General features: G+C 49.3%; 1 pseudogene; it reads left to right on the forward strand.

The window, feature by feature from the left end:
• The window catches only part of LOC134035963 (receptor-type tyrosine-protein phosphatase S-like), a 47,461-nt pseudogene extending 35,290 nt beyond the window's left edge, over positions 1-12,171 (forward strand).
• The last annotated feature ends 1,438 nt before the right edge of the window (positions 12,172-13,609 follow it).

The raw sequence follows: 13,609 nt of genomic DNA on the forward strand, positions 1-13,609 counted from the left end.
GTCCCTGCCTCTCTCTCCACTCACCTCCGCACTTCCTCATCCTCCTAGCTAACCTTCATCTGTTCTTCTCTCCCTCCGACACTGACACGGTCTCCCTGCCTTCCTTCCTCCAGGGCTGCGAGCAGAGAGGAGGAGCCGAGGAGGAGCGTGGGACTGGCCGCTGACTCTGTTTTCTGTCTCGCTTTCAGACGTTCCCAGGAACTTCTCTGTCAATCTGGCAACCAAGACCAGCGTCCTGCTCACCTGGGAGTTCCCTGAGAGCACCTACCCCTACCGCTTCACTGTAAGTGTGTCTGTGTGGTGTGTCTGTGGTGTGTCTGTGTGGTGTGTCTGCGTGGTGTGTCTGTGGTGTGTCTGTGTGGTGTGTCTGTGGTGTGTCTGTGTGGTGTGTCTGTGGTGTGTCTGTGTGGTGTGTCTGCGTGGTGTGTCTGTGGTGTGTCTGTGTGGTGTGTCTGTGGTGTGTCTGTGTGGTGTGTCTGTGGTGTGTCTGTGTGGTGTGTCTGTGGTGTGTCTGTGTGGTGTGTCTGCGTGGTGTGTCTGTGTGGTGTCTGTGTGGTGTCTGTGTGGTGTGTCTGTGTGGTGTGTCTGTGTGGTGTGTATGTGTGGTGTGTCTGTGTGGTGTGTCTGTGTGGTGTCTGTGTGGTGTCTGTGTGGTGTCTGTGTGGTGTGTCTGTGTGGTGTGTCTGTGTGGTGTCTGTGTGGTGTCTGTGTGGTGTGTCTGTGTGGTGTGTCTGTGTGGTGTGTCTGTGTGGTGTCTGTGTGGTGTGTCTGTGTGGTGTCTGTGTGGTGTGTCTGTGTGGTGTCTGTGTGGTGTGTCTGTGGTGTGTCTGTGTGGTGTGTATGTGTGGTGTGTCTGTGTGGTGTGTCTGTGTGGTGTGTCTGTGGTGTGTCTGTGTGGTGTGTATGTGTGGTGTGTCTGTGTGGTGTGTCTGTGTGGTGTCTGTGTGGTGTCTGTGTGGTGTGTCTGTGTGGTGTGTCTGTGTGGTGTGTCTGTGTGGTGTGTCTGTGTGGTGTGTCTGTGGTGTGTCTGTGTGGTGTATCTGTGTGGTGTGTCTGTGTGGTGTGTCTGTGTGGTGTGCGTATGTGTGGTGTGTCTGTGTGGTGTGTCTGTGTGGTGTGTGTATGTGTGGTGTGTATGTGTGGTGTGTATGTGTGGTGTGTCTGTGTGGTGTGTCTGTGTGGTGTGTCTTTGGTGTGTCTGTGTGGTGTGTCTGTGTGGTGTGTCTGTGTGGTGTGTGTATGTGTGGTGTGTATGTGTGGTGTGTATTTGTGGTGTGTCTGTGTGGTGTGTCTTTGGTGTGTCTGTGTGGTGTGTCTGTGTGGTGTGTCTTTGGTGTGTCTGTGTGGTGTGTCTGTGTGGTGTGTGTATGTGTGGTGTGTGTATGTGTGGTGTGTATGTGTGGTGTGTCTGTGTGGTGTGTCTTTGGTGTGTCTGTGTGGTGTGTCTGTGTGGTGTGTCTGTGTGGTGTGTGTATGTGTGGTGTGTGTATGTGTGGTGTGTATGTGTGGTGTGTCTGTGGTGTGTCTGTGTGGTGTGTCTGTGTGGTGTGTCTGTGGTGTGTCTGTGTGGTGTATCTGTGTGGTGTGTCTGTGTGGTGTGTCTTTGGTGTGTCTGTGTGGTGTGTCTGTGTGGTGTGTCTGTGTGTGCGTCTGTTCAGGATGTCATAATCCCTAACAACCCCTGTTCCTGCCCATCGGCCAGGTGGAGTATAACGGTCAGAAGATGGAGGTCGATGCTCGTCTGAGGAAAGCGGTCATCCCCAACCTGAAGCCCGACACCAGCTACGACTTCAAGATCACCTCTCCCGAGGGCAACATGGGGGGCCTCCGTCACCGCATCCATGCCAAGACCTCTCCACCAATCACCATCCGCCGCCCAGAGGTGGACCACACCCGTGACACGGAGACCACCGTCACCATCATCTTACCCTCGCTGGAGACACGCAGCCCCGTCAAGTATGAGCTGTTAGATAGCTGCGTCTTCATGATATTCCATTTCGTCTTAAGCGCAGACACAATCGGTGACGTCATTTGGTCATCTAATAAAAGTCATTGTTTTGACTGTTGGTGCGTGCGTGTGTTTTAGGAACGTGTATGTGGTTGTGGTCCCTCTAAGAAGAGCCAGGGGTGTTATCAGACACCTGAAGAGCCCAGATGAAATGGACCTGGAGGAGGTATGAGCAGGACTGCCACGTTGCCTGCACACACGCAGTACTCCCATCCAGCACGCGTCCCTCGAAACATCTCCGCTCTCCCTCCTCTTTGCCCCTCAGCTGCTGAAGGACATCAGCCAGCGTCAGAGGGACTCTCGGCAGCAGAAGCAGGTGGACCTGAGGAGGGCTTACATCACTGCCCGCTTCACCCCCGCCACCCTGCCCGCCTTCTTCACCCTGGGAGACCAGCTGGACTATGGAGGCTTTGAGAACCGTGCCCTCGAACCAGGACAGGAGTATGTCTTCTTCATCCTGGCAGAACTCAACGCCACCACTGGGGTACGGACAGACCAGAGCCGTGAACTGGTCATTTCTCTTCTTTTTCCTCTTAACTACTATCCTGGCTCCCTCTCTGTATCTCTCCCTCCCTCCCTCCCTCACGTTCCCTTTCTCTTATTAATCCCCTGTCTCCACCTCTCTCTAGCACTTTCTCCCTCTCTCTGTCTCTCTTCCTCTCTCTCTCTCTGTCTACACAATCTCTCACCTCATATTACAATCATTCGGGCAGAGCTGCTCAAACAATCACAGATGCGTCCGTCAAAGACAAGGGCATGAAAAAGGCAATAATATTCAATCATTTTCACTTCAGTTCCCCTCCAAGGTGTTCACTCTTTATCTCAATGACTTCTAATGCCTTATTGCTGTGTGTGTGTGTGTGTGTGTGTGTGTGCGTGTGTGTGTGCGTGTGGGCTTTTGTGTGTGTCGTAGAAGATGTATGTGGCCAGCCCATACACAGATCCAGTGATCGCCCCAGACTCGGACCCCCAGCCCCTGGATGCGGGGGACGGGCTCATCTGGGTGGTGGGACCCGTCCTGGCTGTGGTCTTCATCATCTGCATCGTCATCGCTATCCTCCTCTACAAGAAGTAAGTGATAAAGCAGAAGGGAGAAGGTATTTCTATTCTTTCCTATCGTCTGTTTTTTTCATTAAGTATTGCAGTGATAGGAGGATCTTAAAACACGGCCATGTCTAGCCGCCTAGATGCTGAAACTTTATCTTACTGGTCAAGTCCCTGCGCTTCATTTTGCAAACTGATAAGTGTGGAAATGCAGCTGTCTCCCACCAGTTTAGCAGCAGAAGGACTGGTGTGCACCTGTGTAGCAAACAGCCCTGCCCTACCACGTTACCTCCAGCCTGTAGGTCATCAAGCTGTTGAATACAAATGCATCCTATTGATGTTTCCCCCTTCTCCTCCTCCTCTCATTATTCCCTCCCTCGCCACTGTTTATCCGGAAGCAGCAAACCTGACAGGTGAGATTAACGAGTGAAGTTCAGTTCTAACAGTTTACCAAAGTGAAACTGTATAACTAACGGAAGCATGACACAGCATCTTCCCTCTTGATGAAAATGTATTGTGTTAAGAAGCTTTCTTTGCAGACACTTCCCCCTTCTTATTGTTTTTTCAACCTCTTCCCTGTCCTTCTTGGTTGCCAAGCAGTAAGAGGAAGGACTCCGAGCCGGGCACCAAGAGTCTTCTGGGTAATGCTGAGATGATGGCACACCATCCCACGGACCCTGTCGAGATGAGACGCATCAACTTCCAAACCCCTGGTAGGTACTGTTGATAGATGCACACACACACAAACACACACACAAATTGGGGGACAGTATAATGGTGAAGACCAAAGCAGCCTTACTTCCTCAATGTCAAACCCTGGATGTACGGATGAGGACGCCATGGTCTTCCTGACAGACTTACTTTCCACATCGAAATCTCCATCCCGATTAAAATGGCCGCCGTCCAGGTAGTACAGTCACTGCTGAGTCATCATGGCTTAGTCATCACAGAGCAACAGCTCTCTGCCCAAAACCTGTAGTTGTCTCTGTCCACCCACACTACACAACGCCGCCAGGTTACCGTGCCAGACCAGACGGAAGCAGCTGGACATTCAGAAATGATCAAATTGGTTTGACCTATCGTTCTCCATTGAGTGACAAAAAAAATGTAAGAGTGCATTTGGTTCTGTTAGAGAGCTGTGCTAAACAAGCACAGTACTTTCTTTTTTTCTCTGCTGAGCTTGGTACTTCCTGTTCCCCCTGAGATGGGCAGATAACGAGGAGCCACTCCGCCTCCCTACCGTCTGTGAGCCTTAGCACCACAGCTGCTCAGGCACTAACACCAGCTAGTGATCTGCTTCCTGTGTCCCACCGTGTTACACAGAAATGCTTCCTCAAGGCAAAAGAACTCTGTATAGAATGTGTGGGAAATTCTAGTTCTATTTCTGTGGTGCTTTGGCAAGGTAATTGGTTTGGTTCCCGTATGTAGAGCCATGCTATTAGGTACTGCAAGAGACAGCAGCTGCCCTGAAATCCTACCAATGTGTTCACCAGCCAGGTATTTGGCTGTTGGTTAAATTAACTGAATGTGGAACCATTAGAGCTACTGTAATGGATGTTAATTTGGCAATTTAATATCATCATCTTTTGTCAATACTGTTCTGAGGCAATAAAACCTTGAAGCTCTATCTTGTCCCACGCATCCTCCCACGAGGCTTTCTCTCTAGATGCCTGGAAACTAGCTGAATGGATACAATCTGTCTTAGACTGAAGACCGAACAGAACTCGAAACTGTCTCTATTTCTCAATTTTTCTTTCCCGTTTACTCTCCCTCCCTCCCTCTCTCCCTCCCTCTCTCTCTCTCTCTCTCTCTCTCTCCCTCTCTCTCTCTCTCTCTCTCTCTCTCTCTCTCTCTCTCTCTCTCTCTCTCTCTCTCTCTCTCTCTCTCTCTCTCTCTCTCTCTCTCTCTCTCTCTCCCTCTCTCTGCCATAGAATGCGACAGGACGATTCTAAGAGTGTTGTAGATTCCGCAGATAGACACCATGCTGGGATTTAATTAGCACCAACACAAGCCCATGCATGTCAGCATCTCTGACGTCTCACACAGAAGAATAGTGCCTTAAACATTCATGTCTTTTAATTCCAGAATAATAATGGTTTGAAAAGCTGTTCATGCCATGTTACACACTCCATGGAGAATAGGTTCTGGTTTTGGTAATAAATGGATTATGGTGATATGGGATTGCATGGATAATGCTGTTTTCTAGAGATTGCACGGTACACCTACATTGTACTGGGGATAACACTCCTTATCCACCTCCTGCTGTGTGGGAGGTGTGTGTGTGTGATGTAATTAGTGTTCTGTCTGTGGTTGTTTTCTCTGAGTCATCGCTCCCCTGATCGCTGAGAAAAGCTAGTCCACATCAAAGGAAAAACGAATCGCCCCACTTTGTCCCTTACACGCATCAAAATTGATTTTCCACGGCTGCACTGCATACTGCAAACATCAAACAGTATACTGCTGTAATTGCTTTTTTTTGTTCAATTGACCTTTAAGGTGTGTGCTTCATGTTATACACTCATACATTCCTATTCATACATTTATATGAGCTGTACAGGTTAGCTAGATAAATCGGTGTCACCTCACAGAATACAGGATGCTATGATTGTCATGTTACAGTAAACGGAGAGTCTTCCTGGGTAGTTCACGTCAGATCACAAATGGGTGTCTCGTCCACTGTACAGACCTCCATGTTGATGTGTACACACAGCACCTTCCTCTCCTAGTTGGTACTGAGCAGATAAACAGTGCCATCTGCGTCCTAGTCCCCTGAGCTGTGTGCTTGAACCCTGTGCTGCCCTGCGTCCTCAGGGATGCTGAGCCACCCGCCCCTCCCCATCACGGAGCTGGCCGAACACACGGAGCTGCTCAAGGCCAACGACAACCTGCGTCTGTCTCAGGAGTACGAGGTGAGCCAGCTGGAGCACCAAGGACTTGGAATGGATTTACTCTCCAGGACCAAGGACTTGACCAATGTCTGCACCACAATACAGCAGCTAGGAGTCTTAACAGTGCATACTATACAGCAACTAGGAGTCTTAACAGTGCATACTGTACAGCAGCTAGGAGTCTTACCAGTGCATACTATACAGCAGCTAGGAGTCTTAACAGTGCATACTGTACAACAGCTAGGAGTCTTAACAGTGCATACAGTACAACAGCTAGGACTCTTAACAGTGAAAACTGTACAGCGGCTAGTTTTATCAAGTATTGTAGATAATGAATGAATAGGCATCATTCTATACTGTAAAAAAGATACCATGGTTTTTGCGCACTGTTATTGGGTGATAGTATAAAGTACAGAATCCCTCATGGCCATGTCTTCCTTGTCTGCTCTGACTGTGTCCAACCACTGGGTCTCCTCCTTGTCTGGTCCCTGTCCTCTCTGTCCAGTCCATCGACCCGGGGCAGCAGTTCACCTGGGAACACTCCAACCTGGAGGTCAACAAGCCCAAGAACCGCTACGCCAACGTCATCGCCTACGACCACACCCGGGTCATCCTGGCGCCCATAGAAGGTACTCTCCCCCACACCCCTCTGCTGCTCACCCCCCCACACTGTACGTCATGTATAAAAAAATGCTCCTAAAAAAAATTACTATGTAAATGTATGGATGTATGTCCTCTCACATTGAATCGAACAACAGTGTTTTCTTTCATCGAGTAAACTACCAAGAGGCAAACAAAGGCAGGTTTGTCAGGGGAGCGGCGATGTAAATATTGTGGTTGACCAGATGGTTGCTGTGTTCGCTAGGCATCCTGGGGAGCGACTACATCAACGCCAACTACATCGACGGCTACAGGAAGCAGAACGCCTACATCGCCACGCAGGGCCCCCTGGCCGAGACCTTCGGAGACTTCTGGAGGATGGTGTGGGAGCAGCGGGCCGCATCCGTGGTCATGATGACCCGCCTGGAGGAGAAGTCACGGGTGAGGGGATGCAAATGTTTATTTGTCCGTGACAATGGAACCAAAGGCCTGCATACACAAATGCAAACATCCCTACCTGAATTTTCAGGCAGACTCTGGCTAATGCAAAGTCATTTAGATTTAGCTTTGAATTGGGTTTCATCCACGCAGCCCTCTTCACTCATCTACTCCCAGCTCATCTCGTGGCACTGGGGCATCGCCATCCATCAGGGTAGTGTTTCCATGACAACAGGTCATCCACTGCTGTCGTCAGCTCATTGCAGTAGGGCATATCATCTAGGACACTGTCATTGATTAAGGGCTGTCCAGACTGGCGGGTCATTGGGTCATTTGCATCCACTTCAGGGCTCGTTGTTGGGCCCTGCCGTCCTCGTCAGGGTGCAGTGGAGAGGAGTGTCACCCACTGAATGTCACCAATCTGTCTCCTCACTGACCCTGTCCAGTCAATGACAAACACACAGCAGCTACAACGTTTCAGTGGTTGGCAGAGCGAATATGTCCAAAAGATTTAAACTCAATGAGCCTTCCTACCGATGACGATGATGATGACGATGATGATGATGATGATGACGATGATTATGACAAAGATGATGACGATGATGTTAACCCACCTGCAGATCAAGTGTGACCAGTACTGGCCGAGCCGCGGGACTGAGACATACGGCATGACTCAGGTCACTCTGCTGGACACCATGGAGCTGGCCACCTTCTGTGTTCGCACGTTTTCTCTACACAAGGTGAGCTCACACACACACACACTCAACTACAGTCGGAAGAGACGTTGTCTTCTGTTTGTTTGTTTTTCAAACCGTGTCTCTCTTCAGCTCTTCTCTCTTTGTCTTTTCCCCTTTTTCTTCTTTCTTTCATTCCCCAAATCCGTCTCCTCCTCGATTTAAATGTCCCCTGTCTGGCATCTGTCATGCCCCAACAGAACCGTACGCCTTTCAATCCACTTATAATGCAGAAATAATTAGAACAGACGTGAATTCAAATCTCAACTGTCGCTCTCGAGTTGGAACAAGATTGAGGCTAAAAGACTGCAGTTAATCGAGTGTCGTAGAGCGAGGCTTCTGTGTGTTGTGCCAGGGTTGTATCTCATTTAGAATACACAGCAGGTCTCGCTGTCCCACATACTGAGAAAGTAGGGCAGGAGCATGCTTTTAACTGCCAGGAAGCTCTCGTAAATATCAACCTGCCGAATAAAAAAAATGCTGTCAACAAAAAACGGTGACTATTCAAGGGCGAGCACAGAATTACTGGTGTCTGAAAACAACCTCATGTCTGTCAACATGTTTGTCACTAGATCAGTTCTATCTAATTAGGTGACAAAGGAAACTGATTCATTGACTCATTTATAGATGATGTAAAAATAAGAAATCCTTAATACCTGTAATCCCCTCCTCTCTCAGCATTTTACCTGTGGAATAGACCTTATGTCCATCACGCTAAATGGTGGTTACCACTGTGTGTCCTGTAACAATGGGAATGATTAGGAGTGTAATTCTCTGCGTGTCCTATTGTTTCAGAGTGGCAGTAGTGAGCGGAGGGAGGTGAGACAGTTCCAGTTCACAGCCTGGCCCGACCACGGGGTGCCCGAGTACCCCACCCCCTTCCTGGCCTTCCTGCGCAGGGTCAAGGCCTGCAACCCCCCAGACGCTGGACCCATTATCGCCCACTGCAGGTTGGTAATCACACTTACACATACATACATACAGTCCTTACATTTACATTTAGCACACGCTCTTTTCCAGAGCGACTTACAGTAAGTACAGGGACATTCTCCCCAAGGCAAGTAGGTTGAAGTGCCTTGCCCAAGGACACAACATAATTTTGCACGGCCAGGAATCGAACTGGCAACCTTCTGATTAATAGCCCGATTCCCTAACCGCTCAGCCACCTGACATACATGCGTATACACACTTACATATGCCTACAATTTCCCCCCCTCCCTTTCCAATCCCCTCTCTCTCTCTCTTCCAGTGCGGGGGTGGGCCGCACCGGCTGTTTCATCGTCATCGACGCCATGCTGGAGCGAATCAGACACGAGCGCACCGCCGACATCTACGGTCACGTGACCCTGATGAGGTCGCAGCGCAACTACATGGTGCAGACGGAGGACCAGTACAGCTTCATCCACGAGGCCCTGCTGGAGGCCGTGGCCTGCGGGAACACGGAGGTGGCCGCCAGGAGCCTGTACTCGTACATGCAGAAGCTGGGCCAGGTGGAGACCGGGGAGCACGTCACCGGCATGGAGCTCGAGTTCAAGGTGGAGATGATTTCACCTCCATGTTTTCACCTGGGATCCACATGTCAATGACAGATTAGGCTGATGTAAAACCTGCAACATAGCCTCGATCCATCAGGATAGATAATGTATTCAGTGTGACTGTCTCTTTCTAGAACATTCAACGAAAACAATGATTAACTCTTTCTTCCGGTTCTTAACAGCGTTTGGCCAACACCAAGGCCCACACGTCCCGCTTTGTAACGGCCAACCTGCCCAGCAACAAATTTAAAAACCGACTAGTCAACATCATGCCCTATGAGACCACTCGTGTCTGTCTCCAGCCAATCAGAGGCCTGGAGGGGTCCGATTATGTCAACGCCAGCTACATAGATGGATACAGGTACGGAGCTTTATCTTGAACGTCAGGAGATGGTGAATGGACCAGATAGGAGTTTCAATTCAGTGCTCTTACCTGTCAAATCTGGTCACATTCTGTCACACAGTGGTTATCAGAGCTTTCCATGACACACACTGTCCTTGTGCTGACATCTTGTCCTCTGGGCTCAAGTGATAGGGTCAAAAATACTCTACTACAGCCATCATCTCCCATCACAGTCATCAGATACACAGAGTCCAATTTAACTTGCTTCGATGTGTGTGTATGTGTGTGTGTTTGTGTGCATGTGTGTGTGCATGTGTGTGTGCGTGTGTGTGTGTAGGCAGCAGAGGGGATACATTGCCACCCAGGGCCCCCTGGCTGAGACCACAGAGGACTTCTGGAGGATGCTGTGGGAACACAACTCTACTATTGTAGTCATGCTGACCAAACTGAGAGAGATGGGACGGGTAAGAGAACACACACTGTCACACAACACACACACACAGACACACACATACATATTCCTAGTTGTAACCTCCTGTGTGTGTTCCTCCCTACAGGAGAAGTGTCACCAGTACTGGCCTGCTGAGCGCTCAGCCCGGTACCAGTACTTTGTGGTGGACCCCATGGCTGAGTACAACATGCCCCAGTACATCCTACGAGAGTTCAAAGTCACAGACGCCAGGGTGAGTGTGTGTGGTGTGGTGTGTGTAGTGTGGTGTGTGTGCGTGTGTGTGTGTGTGTGTGCGTGTGTGTGTGTCCTTGGTGGTTTATTTCATATTGTATTCAGTAACTGTAACATCAGACTCTCTGACATTTCCTCTCTATTCCCTATCCATCAAGAGGTGTGAGGTGACTCGTAGAAATGAGCGTGTTCCATCGATCAGCTGTGTGTGTGTGTGTATCTGTGTGTGTGTGTGTGCGCTGTAGCAAGTTGGCCCTATCGACCTGCCATAGATTACTCCAGTCAAGCATGTTCTCGCTTGACGCCTGGCCTGTGTGCGTGTGTATGTGTGTTTGTAAATGTGTGTGTGTGCGCGCGTGTGTCCGTCGTAGATTACTTCTGTTAAGCCTGTCCTGTGCTGAAGGCCCATTGACAGATGCTGTATTGATCTCCATTAGAGAGGAGTCAAACAGGCTGGGAAGAGACATGATGGAACAGCAGACAGAGAAGAGCACAATGGTAGTCAGACAGACAGAGAGACAAGCAAGCGAGCAGACAAGCAGGAAGGCAGGCAGGCAGGCAGGCAGGCGGATGGATAGACAGACCGACAGGCAGAGAAGCAGACAAACTGGCGACAGGCAGGAACCACAGACAGACCAAACATTGTTTTGCTTTTGTAACAAAGATTGAACAAAGATTCTCAATTTCGTTGTACTTGTGCAATGACAAATAAAGATATTCTATTCTATTGTTGATTCAGGTTACACATATTGATACATTGATTGACAATAGGACAGACATGACTGAGTGTTATACTGTATAAAGTGCTCCTTCATTCAGACTGGTCTTCTATTTGCTCCTTCTATAATGTTGCTCTCTGTCTCCTTCTCTCCTCAGGATGGCCAATCACGAACGGTGCGTCAATTCCAGTTCACCGATTGGCCAGAGCAGGGTGTGCCCAAGTCTGGGGAGGGCTTTATTGACTTTATAGGCCAAGTGCACAAAACTAAAGAACAGTTTGGCCAGGACGGACCTATCAGTGTTCACTGCAGGTAAGAGTTCGCTGCGGGTGTGCCTGCCTTACTATTACTTACTACCGCCGAGCATTTCGGTAAGGTCATAGCTGATAATTCCGTGTGGATGTGGGAACATGTGTTTTTGTATGTGTCTGTTTCTGTATGTGTGCGCTTGGACACCCGTGTGTGTTCAGTGCTGGTGTGGGGCGGAGCGGCGTGTTCATCACCCTGAGCATCGTGCTGGAGAGGATGCGCTACGAGGGAGCCGTAGACATCTTCCAGACGGTCAAGATGCTGCGGACACAGCGACCTGCTATGGTCCAGACTGAGGTGTGTGGTTGGGGCCTGGAAATTCACTCCAGCTTTAATGACATCATGTCTTGTCACATGACAAAGTCCTCCTTAAACTGTTTCCCCACCCAAAGGTCGATAATTCAACTATTGCGTGAACCGGCCATGTTCTCGATGACTGTCGTGCCAGAGGATAATGGTTCCTCCTGTGTTCTCTGTGTTCTCCCTCCTCAGGACGAGTACCAGTTCTGCTATCAGGCTGCTCTGGAGTACCTGGGCAGCTTCGACCACTATGCAACATAAAGAGAGGGGGGCCATCCCTCCATCTTTCTGCTCTGAGGTCCACAAACAAAGAGTCAATGAGAGAGAGAGGGAGAGAGAAAGAGAGAGGAGGAGAGAGAGAGAGAGAGAGAGAGAGAGAGAGAGAGAGAGAGAGAGAGAGAGAGAGAGAGAGAGAGAGAGAGAGAGAGAGAGAGAGAGAGAGAGAGAGAGAGAGAGAGAGAGAGAGAGAGAGACACAAGCAGACTGCGGAAAACAACCTGATGGTGAACCCTTCTCAACAGGAGGGGGAAAGTTTCCAACAACAATGAATTATACAACGACTACAAGACAAGCAACAACAAAACCAGAAAAGATCTATGTCATCAAACACCTAGCTGCTCTTTCAGAAGCTGTCCTGGAGAGACTCTCTGGGTGTGGGAGACTATTCATGTGTAACCCTGCATATTCTTACCTCAGTGTTCCAGTGTGAAGGAAGTATAATACCTGTGTGTGTCGTGGTGGTCAGCTATCTCCAGTACCAACCTGTGAACCATATAAACTGCTTCAGAACAGGAAATATTGATATATGTTGTAACAAAGGACACTAAAAAGCCTGGATATTTGCTGCACCCTACTCGGGATTTTTATTGTGATCTTTCTATCTGGTTTGGTGTACTAGGGGGTGAACGTAATGGTGACCGTGTCATGTGTCTGTGAGTGTGGCTCAGTGCTGTGCTCAGCTGCCTGTCTGACACAGCTAGTCCTGAGCATGGCATGGACTGACCAGGTGGGACCAGAGCTAGGGACTGGGGACCGGTTGGAGCAGCTCCCGATTGGACGCTGGTTACCCGACCCACAGTGCCAAGACAAGCTGTCCCGGGGGCAGATGGGAGATAGAGTTCAAAACAGGAGAGATCGGGTGTAACATCCTGCATACATGGACTGCGAGCCCTGAGCAGAAGCTGCCTTTAGGCACTGATCTACAATCAGCCAGGCTCTTCAATCAAGCCTCTTACCATTTGAGGGAGAAAAGACCATGCTGATTTGGCGATCAGTGACTCTGGGCAGCTTCATTCTGTGATGAGGAATGGTGTCGAGAGTCAGTGATCAATCAGCCCAGCTTGTTTGTTACAGCTCTGTCCTTATTCCTCTATTTTATTTCAAACCATGTTTGTCAAGAAATGCATCAATATTCATTGTGTGTGTTGGAGCCATATGTAACATGGAGGACTTAAGAAAAATCTCGAAAGGTTCTCACAGTTGCCAGATTTTCAGTAAGATGACTGTAAACATGACTTGTTAATTCTACTCATTGTTCTCCATGTCAATGCCTTACATTGATTTGGATGTTCCTCTCTTTGCTGCTTTACAGCTAGCATTAGTATCATGTGTCCCTATGCTGATCTAGCACTGTGTCACATTGTAGCCCAGGGGATGTTGCCATCCTGGACAGATCTGGGATCAGCTTGGCCTTTTTTCCTCCTAAGGTGATGTATCAATTCTGATGTAAGGTCAAGCTGACTTGAGATCAGTGTTCGGGGGCAGCATGGCCTCACTCTCTTAGCTAATCTACTTGAATTCTGCGATTCACAGCAACATCCCCCCTCCTGTGGGGCGCAAGTATGCTCAGTGTCTGCAGACGCTCTGAGAGGTGGACTTTGGAGGTCACAGTACTCCAGTCCTGCCCCAGGCTGAACTCCACCACCACCACCCTTCTCTCCCTGCTCTCTGCCAAGTTTCTGCCACGTTCTACTCCCTGTCCATTGTGTCACTGTACAGAATATTTTAGA

This window comes from Osmerus eperlanus, chromosome 16, assembly GCF_963692335.1.
Source record: "Osmerus eperlanus chromosome 16, fOsmEpe2.1, whole genome shotgun sequence".
Classification (NCBI taxonomy): domain Eukaryota; kingdom Metazoa; phylum Chordata; class Actinopteri; order Osmeriformes; family Osmeridae; genus Osmerus; species Osmerus eperlanus.